Here is a 15746-nt window from a genome sequence, read left to right on the forward strand (position 1 = left end):
ATGTCAGTAAAACAGAAAACACTGGCTGAAGGCAGCTCTCTCCGTTTTAAATGAAACTGCTTGCAAACTCCTGAAATTAGCTCTTGTTCAAAGGGGTTGACGGAATGAAATCGCTGGAACATTTAAATTTTAAAAGGCCGTATTTATTTTCATTTTCCGCTCCACCCCTTCAGTGGAGTGGAATGGCCTAAACTGGGCATTATTTTTCGTACGTGACCTGTGGTTAGAAGCATTGTTTCTTGTTAGCAAGACATATGGCTTAATAAATTATGTTCTTGGGCATAATTTGCAAGCTAACATGAAGTAAAAGCTATAACCTACGTTTAACCTAAATATAAATGATTTTATTCAGTATTTTTGTGCGTCCTCTATAAAGCAACATTTATGAGTAGTGCGCATGCGCACAAATGCCTAAGGGAACTTTCGGAGTATAAGAGGGAAACTGTGCTAAATCAAACATAAAATACAGCGAAATGACAGGGAGCAAGAAAATATTACGTGAGTGATTAGGTGCTTTGTTCAATACAGGTGCATTTTTTTGAGAACTCTAATCAGGTAAATAGCAGAAGTTATTAGTTGGTCATTAAAAACGGCCGTGCTTTGTTGAACTATGTGGTTCAAACGATGAGACCATATTCATGAAACAGTCTTTACTAGCTAATTCGTTTCCACAAAAATGCAGCACAAATAAGCAAGCATTTTAACGTTTTAAATACACTAATCTACAATTATTGTTCAATCGCTGGAGTGTTTTTTTATTTTTTAAATGCCTTTAAAATATGTAGTTTTGTGAACACGGACGAAGAAACGCCAGCCCCGAAGGTCATCCGTAAACCACATAAACAGCTCATATGCGCTTAATATAGCTCTTTAAAATGATATTCTGTTTACATTGTGTACAGTCGCTGGAGTGTTTTTATTTAAATGCTTTTAAAGAGACCGAGAGCTCGGAGCCTTGACTCTCATGTCAGTAAAACAGAAAACACTGGCTGAAGGCAGCTCTCTCCGTTTTAAATGAAACTGCTTGCAAACTCCTGAAATTAGCTCTTGTTCAAAGGGGTTGACGGAATGAAATCGCTGGAACATTTAAATTTTAAAAGGCCGTATTTATTTTCATTTTCCGCTCCACCCCTTCAGTGGAGTGGAATGGCCTAAACTGGGCATTATTTTTCGTACGTGACCTGTGGTTAGAAGCATTGTTTCTTGTTAGCAAGACATATGGCTTAATAAATTATGTTCTTGGGCATAATTTGCAAGCTAACATGAAGTAAAAGCTATAACCTACGTTTAACCTAAATATAAATGATTTTATTCAGTATTTTTGTGCGTCCTCTATAAAGCAACATTTATGAGTAGTGCGCATGCGCACAAATGCCTAAGGGAACTTTCGGAGTATAAGAGGGAAACTGTGCTAAATCAAACATAAAATACAGCGAAATGACAGGGAGCAAGAAAATATTACGTGAGTGATTAGGTGCTTTGTTCAATACAGGTGCATTTTTTTGAGAACTCTAATCAGGTAAATAGCAGAAGTTATTAGTTGGTCATTAAAAACGGCCGTGCTTTGTTGAACTATGTGGTTCAAACGATGAGACCATATTCATGAAACAGTCTTTACTAGCTAATTCGTTTCCACAAAAATGCAGCACAAATAAGCAAGCATTTTAACGTTTTCAATACACTAATCTACTATTACTGTTCAATCGCTGGAGTGTTTTTATTTTTTATTTTTTAAATGCCTTTAAAATGTGTAGTTTTGTGAACACGGACGAAGAAACGCCAGCCCCGAAGCTCATCCGTAAACCACATAAACAGCTCATATGCGCTTAATATAGCTCTTTAAAATGATATTCTGTTTACATTGTGTACAGTCGCTGGAGTGTTTTTATTTAAATGCTTTTAAAGAGACCGAGAGCTCGGAGCCTTGACTCTCATGTCAGTAAAACAGAAAACACTGGCTGAAGGCAGCTCTCTCCGTTTTAAATGAAACTGCTTGCAAACTCCTGAAATTAGCTCTTGTTCAAAGGGGTTGACGGAATGAAATCGCTGGAACATTTAAATTTTAAAAGGCCGTATTTATTTTCATTTTCCGCTCCACCCCTTCAGTGGAGTGGAATGGCCTAAACTGGGCATTATTTTTCGTACGTGACCTGTGGTTAGAAGCATTGTTTCTTGTTAGCAAGACATATGGCTTAATAAATTATGTTCTTGGGCATAATTTGCAAGCTAACATGAAGTAAAAGCTATAACCTACGTTTAACCTAAATATAAATGATTTTATTCAGTATTTTTGTGCGTCCTCTATAAAGCAACATTTATGAGTAGTGCGCATGCGCACAAATGCCTAAGGGAACTTTCGGAGTATAAGAGGGAAACTGTGCTAAATCAAACATAAAATACAGCGAAATGACAGGGAGCAAGAAAATATTACGTGAGTGATTAGGTGCTTTGTTCAATACAGGTGCATTTTTTTGAGAACTCTAATCAGGTAAATAGCAGAAGTTATTAGTTGGTCATTAAAAACGGCCGTGCTTTGTTGAACTATGTGGTTCAAACGATGAGACCATATTCATGAAACAGTCTTTACTAGCTAATTCGTTTCCACAAAAATGCAGCACAAATAAGCAAGCATTTTAACGTTTTAAATACACTAATCTACAATTATTGTTCAATCGCTGGAGTGTTTTTTTATTTTTTAAATGCCTTTAAAATATGTAGTTTTGTGAACACGGACGAAGAAACGCCAGCCCCGAAGGTCATCCGTAAACCACATAAACAGCTCATATGCGCTTAATATAGCTCTTTAAAATGATATTCTGTTTACATTGTGTACAGTCGCTGGAGTGTTTTTATTTAAATGCTTTTAAAGAGACCGAGAGCTCGGAGCCTTGACTCTCATGTCAGTAAAACAGAAAACACTGGCTGAAGGCAGCTCTCTCCGTTTTAAATGAAACTGCTTGCAAACTCCTGAAATTAGCTCTTGTTCAAAGGGGTTGACGGAATGAAATCGCTGGAACATTTAAATTTTAAAAGGCCGTATTTATTTTCATTTTCCGCTCCACCCCTTCAGTGGAGTGGAATGGCCTAAACTGGGCATTATTTTTCGTACGTGACCTGTGGTTAGAAGCATTGTTTCTTGTTAGCAAGACATATGGCTTAATAAATTATGTTCTTGGGCATAATTTGCAAGCTAACATGAAGTAAAAGCTATAACCTACGTTTAACCTAAATATAAATGATTTTATTCAGTATTTTTGTGCGTCCTCTATAAAGCAACATTTATGAGTAGTGCGCATGCGCACAAATGCCTAAGGGAACTTTCGGAGTATAAGAGGGAAACTGTGCTAAATCAAACATAAAATACAGCGAAATGACAGGGAGCAAGAAAATATTACGTGAGTGATTAGGTGCTTTGTTCAGTACAGGTGCATTTTTTTGAGAACTCTAATCAGGTAAATAGCAGAAGTTATTAGTTGGTCATTAAAAACGGCCGTGCTTTGTTGAACTATGTGGTTCAAACGATGAGACCATATTCATGAAACAGTCTTTACTAGCTAATTCGTTTCCACAAAAATGCAGCACAAATAAGCAAGCATTTTAACGTTTTAAATACACTAATCTACAATTATTGTTCAATCGCTGGAGTGTTTTTTTATTTTTTAAATGCCTTTAAAATATGTAGTTTTGTGAACACGGACGAAGAAACGCCAGCCCCGAAGGTCATCCGTAAACCACATAAACAGCTCATATGCGCTTAATATAGCTCTTTAAAATGATATTCTGTTTACATTGTGTACAGTCGCTGGAGTGTTTTTATTTAAATGCTTTTAAAGAGACCGAGAGCTCGGAGCCTTGACTCTCATGTCAGTAAAACAGAAAACACTGGCTGAAGGCAGCTCTCTCCGTTTTAAATGAAACTGCTTGCAAACTCCTGAAATTAGCTCTTGTTCAAAGGGGTTGACGGAATGAAATCGCTGGAACATTTAAATTTTAAAAGGCCGTATTTATTTTCATTTTCCGCTCCACCCCTTCAGTGGAGTGGAATGGCCTAAACTGGGCATTATTTTTCGTACGTGACCTGTGGTTAGAAGCATTGTTTCTTGTTAGCAAGACATATGGCTTAATAAATTATGTTCTTGGGCATAATTTGCAAGCTAACATGAAGTAAAAGCTATAACCTACGTTTAACCTAAATATAAATGATTTTATTCAGTATTTTTGTGCGTCCTCTATAAAGCAACATTTATGAGTAGTGCGCATGCGCACAAATGCCTAAGGGAACTTTCGGAGTATAAGAGGGAAACTGTGCTAAATCAAACATAAAATACAGCGAAATGACAGGGAGCAAGAAAATATTACGTGAGTGATTAGGTGCTTTGTTCAATACAGGTGCATTTTTTTGAGAACTCTAATCAGGTAAATAGCAGAAGTTATTAGTTGGTCATTAAAAACGGCCGTGCTTTGTTGAACTATGTGGTTCAAACGATGAGACCATATTCATGAAACAGTCTTTACTAGCTAATTCGTTTCCACAAAAATGCAGCACAAATAAGCAAGCATTTTAACGTTTTCAATACACTAATCTACTATTACTGTTCAATCGCTGGAGTGTTTTTATTTTTTATTTTTTAAATGCCTTTAAAATGTGTAGTTTTGTGAACACGGACGAAGAAACGCCAGCCCCGAAGCTCATCCGTAAACCACATAAACAGCTCATATGCGCTTAATATAGCTCTTTAAAATGATATTCTGTTTACATTGTGTACAGTCGCTGGAGTGTTTTTATTTAAATGCTTTTAAAGAGACCGAGAGCTCGGAGCCTTGACTCTCATGTCAGTAAAACAGAAAACACTGGCTGAAGGCAGCTCTCTCCGTTTTAAATGAAACTGCTTGCAAACTCCTGAAATTAGCTCTTGTTCAAAGGGGTTGACGGAATGAAATCGCTGGAACATTTAAATTTTAAAAGGCCGTATTTATTTTCATTTTCCGCTCCACCCCTTCAGTGGAGTGGAATGGCCTAAACTGGGCATTATTTTTCGTACGTGACCTGTGGTTAGAAGCATTGTTTCTTGTTAGCAAGACATATGGCTTAATAAATTATGTTCTTGGGCATAATTTGCAAGCTAACATGAAGTAAAAGCTATAACCTACGTTTAACCTAAATATAAATGATTTTATTCAGTATTTTTGTGCGTCCTCTATAAAGCAACATTTATGAGTAGTGCGCATGCGCACAAATGCCTAAGGGAACTTTCGGAGTATAAGAGGGAAACTGTGCTAAATCAAACATAAAATACAGCGAAATGACAGGGAGCAAGAAAATATTACGTGAGTGATTAGGTGCTTTGTTCAATACAGGTGCATTTTTTTGAGAACTCTAATCAGGTAAATAGCAGAAGTTATTAGTTGGTCATTAAAAACGGCCGTGCTTTGTTGAACTATGTGGTTCAAACGATGAGACCATATTCATGAAACAGTCTTTACTAGCTAATTCGTTTCCACAAAAATGCAGCACAAATAAGCAAGCATTTTAACGTTTTCAATACACTAATCTACTATTACTGTTCAATCGCTGGAGTGTTTTTATTTTTTATTTTTTAAATGCCTTTAAAATGTGTAGTTTTGTGAACACGGACGAAGAAACGCCAGCCCCGAAGCTCATCCGTAAACCACATAAACAGCTCATATGCGCTTAATATAGCTCTTTAAAATGATATTCTGTTTACATTGTGTACAGTCGCTGGAGTGTTTTTATTTAAATGCTTTTAAAGAGACCGAGAGCTCGGAGCCTTCCCAGATAGCACACATACGTTGGGCCGACGTCGTCCCGACTTACAAAATTCCATCGGCGCGATGTCGCTCCGAGGTCGTTTGCTAATCGGCAAGACGTCGCCGCGATGTCGGCATTTGATCGCAAATGCTCTCCGGCCGACATTCGGCCGATGCAGCTTTAAATCCCGGCTGCTCGGCGTGGGCGCGGTTCACCGGCGTTTCGCTCATTCCTATTCTAACGTACCACCCGCGGCAGGAGCCGCTGGTTTATAATAAAACAATACACAGGACACCACTCTCAATAACGGTTGCTTGTTTATTAACATTTTCAAGGCAGACATTAAACATACAAATACATTTACATTTATCAGATATATTTGTATCAAAAGTGACATACAAATGAGAATCATTCACTCTTTCAAAGATTAACCACAGCATTTGCAGTAAAACCATAGTAAAAACTAAATCAATATTTTTACTACAATAACCGTTTAACAATGACTGTTGCATTAAAACCACAGTAAGTACAAAACTAACCATTACTATAGTATTTGCAGTAAAACCATAGCAACCACATTTATTATGATTTTAAAAAAACTATGGTTACTACAGTCATGCTTACCACAGTTTTACTTTAGTATTACTACAATTCAACTATAGTAGAACCATGGCATCAAAACCTTATGAACCAAAAAAAAAAAAAAAAAACTTGTTTACTACACTTATAGTTGCTACAGTTTTGCTATTGAAAAACCATGGTTAACTGCTCTATAATTATATACACATTTCATAATACTTCTCATTTCAAAGTAGGTTTACAGAAAATGCATTTTTCCAAGGTTACAATGTAAATAAAAAAAAAAAACTTTAATCAGCCAGAGGTGACTGAGACTTACTGGGAAAGATCTTTTAGCAACAAAGAAATGTCCATATGACAGCATCTCAAAGATAAAGGTAATTATCTATTTTCATTGCCACATCAGAATCTAATCTATCTTCATGGCAAAAACCAATGTACAATATTACAAGAGCTACATGAACACAAAATAAAAACTGAGCAAACACTACAGCAGTTAAAATGTTTTAAGTTATATGATACAAATTTTAAAATCTTTTATGATAAAACATTACTAAAGTCTCCAGTGAAGTGTTCAGTTAAACACAATCATTTAACATTATTAAAGGGTAAGGTCAACAATGTTCAATCCACTTTGTATGTTACAAAGTTGTTAATATATGTAAAAGATTTCTCTGAGATCCCCAGTTTATTTATGAGCAAAACTCTGCTGCATGACGGAAAACGCAGTATTTTGTCATTTTGTTGATGCAAAAAGTGTTTTTGTCAAAATTCATAATTTCATTATGAGTCATCCTGCAGAGTGTTGCTTATAAGTAAAAAGGGATTTATAGGTAAACAGATTTACAGATATTAGAAACACTGCAATAATACAAAGCGGCTTGAAAATGTATACCCTTAAAGGCAATATAAGGATAATATTTCACAGTTTTGTATGTCCATGTACAGCTGGCATCATCTGAAGACTTGAGTGTTGCCGTCTTCTGAAGTCTTCACAAGTAAGGCTGGATCTGATCTTGAACTGGTGTAACCTCTGGTAACCTTGGGATGGGCATCCAGAGAAAGAAACAGGAAAGCAAAAGGAGAAAGATTAGCATAGCAGCTTTTCATATTATTTCAGACAAAGGATGATTTATTTAAATTACATATAATTGTAGTGCAATGTTTTGAGATGTGTTATGTGAATGCTTGGCTAAAAATGTGTATTTTTATTTAATTTAAACAAAAAGATTGTACCTGACCCCTGGACATTATCAGGAAGACTATTTTAAAGTTAAGGAATAAAATACAAAAAATGTGCTTATATACTTTAGTGGACTTTGATACATTCTCACTATTATCAATAGTCCTGAGTTTTGTAACCTCATTAGAGGCCAAATACTATCGCTGCTGTTGCCCGTATTTGTGTTTATTGTGATCTGGTTTAATCACAATAAGAATTTTTATAGAACCCTTGGTAAATATATTATTTGCCCTCAGTATTCAGGGAACAGACACGGAATGGACTACATATGCCACAGTATAATTTTAAGGGTTAGTTCACCCAAATATGAAAATTCTTTCATTAATTCCTCACTCTCATGTCATTACAAAACTGTAAGACCTTTGTTCATCTTAAAAACACCAATTAAGATGTTTTGGATGAAATCTGAGAGCTTTCTGACCCTGCATATACAGCAAGGGCCCTGACACGGTCAAGACACAGAAGGGTAGTAAAAGCATTATTAAAATAGTCCATGTGACATCAGCGATTCAACCTTCATTTTATGATGCTACGAGAGTACCAATTTAGTTTCTTTTGTGCACAAAATTACTCTCAGAGTTTCATAAAACTACAGTAGAACCACAGATGTCACATGGACAATGTCAACAATGTCATTACTACCCTTCTCTGTCTTGGTGGTACCCTTGCTGTCTATGCAGGGTCAGAAAGCTCTTGGATTTTATCAAAAATATCTTAAATTGTGTTCAGAAGATGAAAGGAGGTCTTACGGGTTTGGAACAACATTAGCGTGAGTAATTAATGACAGAATGTTCATTTTTAGGTGAACTAGCCCTATAAGTGGGAGGTACATCATAACTGTAATGTGCACTTCCTTTCAAAAGTTTACTTCTTTGAAATAAGACACTTCTGCTCACCAAGGCTGCATTTATTTGATCAAAAATGAAGTAAAAACAATAATATTGTAAAATATTATTACAAATTAACAGATTTTTGTGAATATATTGTGAACTTAATTTCTTTTTATCAAAGCTGCATTTTCAGCATCTTTACTCCAGTCTTCAGTGTGACATGATCCTTCAGAAATCATTCTAATTTGGTGATTTGCTGCTGAAAAAACATTTTTAATGTCTAATTATCAATGTCTTATCATTATCAATTATCAAAAGTTAAAGGAAACTAAATAAATGCTGTAAATGAAAAAAAAGAAAATATATATATATATTTTTATTCATCAAAATATCCTCTTGCTTAAACTCAAACACATGATTAATGATTTCTGAAGGATCATGTGACCCTGAAGACCGGAGTAAAGATACTGAAAATGTAGCTTTGCATCACAGAAATAAATTAGTTCTCTAACTATATTAAAATAGAGAACAATCATTTTAAATTATATTAAATTTACAATATTACTGCTTAACTGTATTATTTATCAAAATACACAAAGCTGTGGTGGGCAGAAGAAACTTTACCATACCAAAACTTACGAAACAGTAGTGTATGTTTGATATTTTACTTACTAGATCATTGGTTTACAGTACTTTGGAGAAGAAGGTTCACTCTGAGTCTGCTGATCTGCCACAGGCCATCATCATGGAAGAATCTAGGAACAAAACATGCAATTTGTCACAGAGACCACAATATTTAGTATGCAGTTGCTGGTTTATTAGAAGGTTAAACAAGTTAAAGTACAGGTACAATGCAGAAAAAAAGAATACATAATATACTACAATTATATAACAATATGTTTTTAGTGTTAAGTAGTTACATTTGGATGTGAAAAGCTTCTTAAAATTACTATAATAAATATTAATTTAGCAAAATAATTTAACAGACACATGGTTATATAGGTTAAATATATTGTGTGAAAAATGCATATTAAGTTATTTTTATGAGCTTCTTCGGTTCACCTGTATTTCCTGCTTCTGTCAGCAGCTCTATTCAGACATTTTGAAACCTTGGAGCTTCCCTTCTGTTGTGGAGGCTTTATTTCTGTCATCCTGAAAGAACATATTTTGTCAGTATGTGTTTACCTTACAAGATCAAGAAGCATTTTCACTTGTTTTCAGCCATTTAGGTTCAATAAATGAGCCTACTTCCAATAACCCACAGACAATCTGTCAGCAAAAAAAATAAATAAATAAAAATAAAAAAAATTCATAAACAAGAGCTCAATCTCTAGAGTTAGCATACCTCATCTGTGAGATGCTAACGAACTTTTTCGAAGACATTAAACCATTTCTACTAAGTAAATATTCAACAGAAACGAGTCAATTACAAGTAAGGAACAGTTATATGTAATACTTGTGTGATTTTAAGCACTAAACTTACCTAAAAGCAGCGACGACGACAACAGCACCGAGAGACGGAGTTTTGTGTCAGGTGTCTTGCTGCCGCCCCGTTTCCATGGCAACCTCTCCAGCGTAAACTTAGATATTCAACATATTAAAATACGTCAAAGTCACGCAGTATTTACAAAAGTAAACATCTAGAATTGAATCATTACATTATTAATCTAGTTTCATTTAATCATTATCCAATCATGAATTTAAAACAGATTTTTAGTTTAAAAAGGAACCGCAACAATAACGTTAGCATGGCTCACCATAGAGACGGAGACTTTCTGGCAGCCTGTAACAGAGTGAAAAACACGACGAAAAACGTTAGTTAGGACAAAGCAGTGTAACACTATTGAAATAAAAACTAAAAACAAACTCTGAACTAAGCTTTTTGCTGCTCAGCGTCTAGCTCGTCCCCTCAGAAAAACTACTGGAAACACAGTAATCCGTTAACGTTAGCTTAACAAGTAAAAGTTATTTGGAAATGAGCCCAATTCTCAAGTTGGGCTCAAGGCAAAGTCTTTTTACCTGTACTACAGTGCACCAAGCGCCTTATTAGTTATAAAGTGTCACGGAATTAACAAAATAATATATTTTTTCCAATTTAACTCAAGTGAAAACTTACCTGAAAGCCACGGATGTCGCCGGAGGTGTAGCCATCTTTCTGGTGGGTTGCTAAGAGACGAATAACCGTACAAATTCAAACAGAAAAGTGCGGCATCGGCCTTTTGTCGTGAGCCGACTCAGAGCCGATGTTTGATGAGCTGGCAAAATAGAGCAGTGACTGAATTACACCCGCCTATGCCTGGCCGATCCTTTTTAGATCTAGAGTTTATGAGGCCGACGTTCTGTTCACGGGCCGACGTCGGCCCGACGTATGTGTGCTGTCTGGGTTGACTCTCATGTCAGTAAAACAGAAAACACTGGCTGAAGGCAGCTCTCTCCGTTTTAAATGAAACTGCTTGCAAACTCCTGAAATTAGCTCTTGTTCAAAGGGGTTGACGGAATGAAATCGCTGGAACATTTAAATTTTAAAAGGCCGTATTTATTTTCATTTTCCGCTCCACCCCTTCAGTGGAGTGGAATGGCCTAAACTGGGCATTATTTTTCGTACTTGACCTGTGGTTAGAAGCATTGTTTCTTGTTAGCAAGACATATGGCTTAATAAATTATGTTCTTGGGCATAATTTGCAAGCTAACATGAAGTAAAAGCTATAACCTACGTTTAACCTAAATATAAATGATTTTATTCAGTATTTTTGTGCGTCCTCTATAAAGCAACATTTACGAGTAGTGCGCATGCGCACAAATGCCTAAGGGAACTTTCGGAGTATAAGAGGGAAACTGTGCTAAATCAAACATAAAATACAGCGAAATGACAGGGAGCAAGAAAATATTACGTGAGTGATTAGGTGCTTTGTTCAATACAGGTGCATTTTTTTGAGAACTCTAATCAGGTAAATAGCAGAAGTTATTAGTTGGTCATTAAAAACGGCCGTGCTTTGTTGAACTATGTGGTTCAAACGATGAGACCATATTCATGAAACAGTCTTTACTAGCTAATTCGTTTCCACAAAAATGCAGCACAAATAAGCAAGCATTTTAACGTTTTCAATACACTAATCTACTATTACTGTTCAATCGCTGGAGTGTTTTTATTTTTTATTTTTTAAATGCCTTTAAAATGTGTAGTTTTGTGAACACGGACGAAGAAACGCCAGCCCCGAAGCTCATCCGTAAACCACATAAACAGCTCATATGCGCTTAATATAGCTCTTTAAAATGATATTCTGTTTACATTGTGTACAGTCGCTGGAGTGTTTTTATTTAAATGCTTTTAAAGAGACCGAGAGCTCGGAGCCTTGACTCTCATGTCAGTAAAACAGAAAACACTGGCTGAAGGCAGCTCTCTCCGTTTTAAATGAAACTGCTTGCAAACTCCTGAAATTAGCTCTTGTTCAAAGGGGTTGACGGAATGAAATCGCTGGAACATTTAAATTTTAAAAGGCCGTATTTATTTTCATTTTCCGCTCCACCCCTTCAGTGGAGTGGAATGGCCTAAACTGGGCATTATTTTTCGTACGTGACCTGTGGTTAGAAGCATTGTTTCTTGTTAGCAAGACATATGGCTTAATAAATTATGTTCTTGGGCATAATTTGCAAGCTAACATGAAGTAAAAGCTATAACCTACGTTTAACCTAAATATAAATGATTTTATTCAGTATTTTTGTGCGTCCTCTATAAAGCAACATTTATGAGTAGTGCGCATGCGCACAAATGCCTAAGGGAACTTTCGGAGTATAAGAGGGAAACTGTGCTAAATCAAACATAAAATACAGCGAAATGACAGGGAGCAAGAAAATATTACGTGAGTGATTAGGTGCTTTGTTCAATACAGGTGCATTTTTTTGAGAACTCTAATCAGGTAAATAGCAGAAGTTATTAGTTGGTCATTAAAAACGGCCGTGCTTTGTTGAACTATGTGGTTCAAACGATGAGACCATATTCATGAAACAGTCTTTACTAGCTAATTCGTTTCCACAAAAATGCAGCACAAATAAGCAAGCATTTTAACGTTTTCAATACACTAATCTACTATTACTGTTCAATCGCTGGAGTGTTTTTATTTTTTATTTTTTAAATGCCTTTAAAATGTGTAGTTTTGTGAACACGGACGAAGAAACGCCAGCCCCGAAGCTCATCCGTAAACCACATAAACAGCTCATATGCGCTTAATATAGCTCTTTAAAATGATATTCTGTTTACATTGTGTACAGTCGCTGGAGTGTTTTTATTTAAATGCTTTTAAAGAGACCGAGAGCTCGGAGCCTTGACTCTCATGTCAGTAAAACAGAAAACACTGGCTGAAGGCAGCTCTCTCCGTTTTAAATGAAACTGCTTGCAAACTCCTGAAATTAGCTCTTGTTCAAAGGGGTTGACGGAATGAAATCGCTGGAACATTTAAATTTTAAAAGGCCGTATTTATTTTCATTTTCCGCTCCACCCCTTCAGTGGAGTGGAATGGCCTAAACTGGGCATTATTTTTCGTACGTGACCTGTGGTTAGAAGCATTGTTTCTTGTTAGCAAGACATATGGCTTAATAAATTATGTTCTTGGGCATAATTTGCAAGCTAACATGAAGTAAAAGCTATAACCTACGTTTAACCTAAATATAAATGATTTTATTCAGTATTTTTGTGCGTCCTCTATAAAGCAACATTTATGAGTAGTGCGCATGCGCACAAATGCCTAAGGGAACTTTCGGAGTATAAGAGGGAAACTGTGCTAAATCAAACATAAAATACAGCGAAATGACAGGGAGCAAGAAAATATTACGTGAGTGATTAGGTGCTTTGTTCAATACAGGTGCATTTTTTTGAGAACTCTAATCAGGTAAATAGCAGAAGTTATTAGTTGGTCATTAAAAACGGCCGTGCTTTGTTGAACTATGTGGTTCAAACGATGAGACCATATTCATGAAACAGTCTTTACTAGCTAATTCGTTTCCACAAAAATGCAGCACAAATAAGCAAGCATTTTAACGTTTTAAATACACTAATCTACAATTATTGTTCAATCGCTGGAGTGTTTTTTTATTTTTTAAATGCCTTTAAAATATGTAGTTTTGTGAACACGGACGAAGAAACGCCAGCCCCGAAGGTCATCCGTAAACCACATAAACAGCTCATATGCGCTTAATATAGCTCTTTAAAATGATATTCTGTTTACATTGTGTACAGTCGCTGGAGTGTTTTTATTTAAATGCTTTTAAAGAGACCGAGAGCTCGGAGCCTTGACTCTCATGTCAGTAAAACAGAAAACACTGGCTGAAGGCAGCTCTCTCCGTTTTAAATGAAACTGCTTGCAAACTCCTGAAATTAGCTCTTGTTCAAAGGGGTTGACGGAATGAAATCGCTGGAACATTTAAATTTTAAAAGGCCGTATTTATTTTCATTTTCCGCTCCACCCCTTCAGTGGAGTGGAATGGCCTAAACTGGGCATTATTTTTCGTACGTGACCTGTGGTTAGAAGCATTGTTTCTTGTTAGCAAGACATATGGCTTAATAAATTATGTTCTTGGGCATAATTTGCAAGCTAACATGAAGTAAAAGCTATAACCTACGTTTAACCTAAATATAAATGATTTTATTCAGTATTTTTGTGCGTCCTCTATAAAGCAACATTTATGAGTAGTGCGCATGCGCACAAATGCCTAAGGGAACTTTCGGAGTATAAGAGGGAAACTGTGCTAAATCAAACATAAAATACAGCGAAATGACAGGGAGCAAGAAAATATTACGTGAGTGATTAGGTGCTTTGTTCAATACAGGTGCATTTTTTTGAGAACTCTAATCAGGTAAATAGCAGAAGTTATTAGTTGGTCATTAAAAACGGCCGTGCTTTGTTGAACTATGTGGTTCAAACCAGGCCCGGTTCTACGGGGGTGCTTGAGGGTGCTAAGCACCCTCAAACGAAATCAATAGCACCCTCAGTTAAAGCTGTAATAATGCCATTTTATTACAGATTTAGATAACAATCCAGTGAGTAATCATTAAAAAAAAACATTTATTTTTCTGCTGTAAGCATTAAAACAATGCCCTACCTTATTGTAACGCATCAAAGCAGTCAATTAGAGCGTTGCATTTCAGCCTCGGCCGACTAGCCCGACTTTTTTACACCTCTAGTTGCTGGGCTTCAGGCCAATTTTCACGTCAAAGTTCAGAGGCGGACGGGCACCGGTTTTATCTGTTTTAGGTTTCTCCTTATTTTAATATTTTAGACATCCATAAATTATGGTGAAGAAAAAAATGCCGCGCTGGTGGAAACAACAGGAGACTTCACTTTCGGTTTCACTTTCGAGACCGTTACGGACGGCAGCGCAGCTGGAACAGATCCGCGCTCAAGCACACAATATGCTGAAAATTGCCACAAATGTAAATACATAACACTGAATGTGTCGGGCCGGAAAGAGTAAAGCTTATTTAAATTATATATTAATAAACTAGTGTATTCTGAGTCAGCATAACAAAAATCCTTTTAGGACACGCCTTTAAAGAGAAATTTATCTTTTCGGATTACATAATGAGAGAGTTTTTGTTTTCTATTTGTTTTATTTCGTTAAGTAATAATTTAAAACTATTTTATACGTTTTTTGTTTTTTAAGTGCACACAAATAAAAGTACACCCTTTACAGTACCGAATGATGTATTAACCTACTCCTTTGTGAGCAAAAATGACAGATAATTTTAAATTGCTTCCACTGAAAAAAATGCACTGGCGCCCATGTCCTGCGTCTTCAGCTTCCACTCTCTGCATAAACTATTGGATATGCGCCTAATACCGCACATTTATCTCTAGGTTTAACGTTTAAACTAACATTGTTTTATACTTGAACTATTTCATATCTATAGATTTTATGCAAATCGTGATGATTTGAGTAGGCAAACTGATCAAATTAACAGACTGATCAGTCTACCGCTGGGCGCTGTTCCTTAAAAATAATAATAATAAAATAAAATAAAAACTTATATTTTACGAACAAAAATGCTCCAAACGTTTTTTTTTCTAAATTAAGTTAATAAAAAAAACGAAAGTATAATCAATTTGCCATTACATACAAAAATGAAGTATTTTGATTTTAAAATAGCAACGCGCGCCATCAGTGTCGCGCCCTAATGTTGACTATGATGGTATAATGTTAGAGCACCCTCATTAATTTAGGAAGCACCCTCAGTGATTTAGTTCTGGAACCGGGCCTGGTTCAAACGATGAGACCATATTCATGAAACAGTCTTTACTAGCTAATTCGTTTCCACAAAAATGCAGCACAA

The 15746-nt window shown here is 36.0% G+C and overlaps 1 long non-coding RNA gene across 1 annotated transcript; it reads right to left on the reverse strand.

Annotated features, from left to right (window-relative positions):
* Nucleotides 1–6479: 6479 nt before the first annotated feature.
* On the reverse strand, nt 6480–10702 carry LOC141302395 (uncharacterized). The gene is made up of 6 exons (XR_012342386.1): nt 10539–10702; nt 10180–10205; nt 9906–10002; nt 9485–9574; nt 9095–9177; nt 6480–7390 (listed from the first exon to the last, which is right to left on the reverse strand). It is a non-coding gene; the product is annotated as an uncharacterized lncRNA (long non-coding RNA).
* Between the last annotated feature and the right edge of the window lie 5044 nt (nt 10703–15746).

This window comes from Garra rufa, unplaced genomic scaffold (assembly GCF_049309525.1).
Source record: "Garra rufa unplaced genomic scaffold, GarRuf1.0 hap1_unplaced_001, whole genome shotgun sequence".
Classification (NCBI taxonomy): domain Eukaryota; kingdom Metazoa; phylum Chordata; class Actinopteri; order Cypriniformes; family Cyprinidae; genus Garra; species Garra rufa.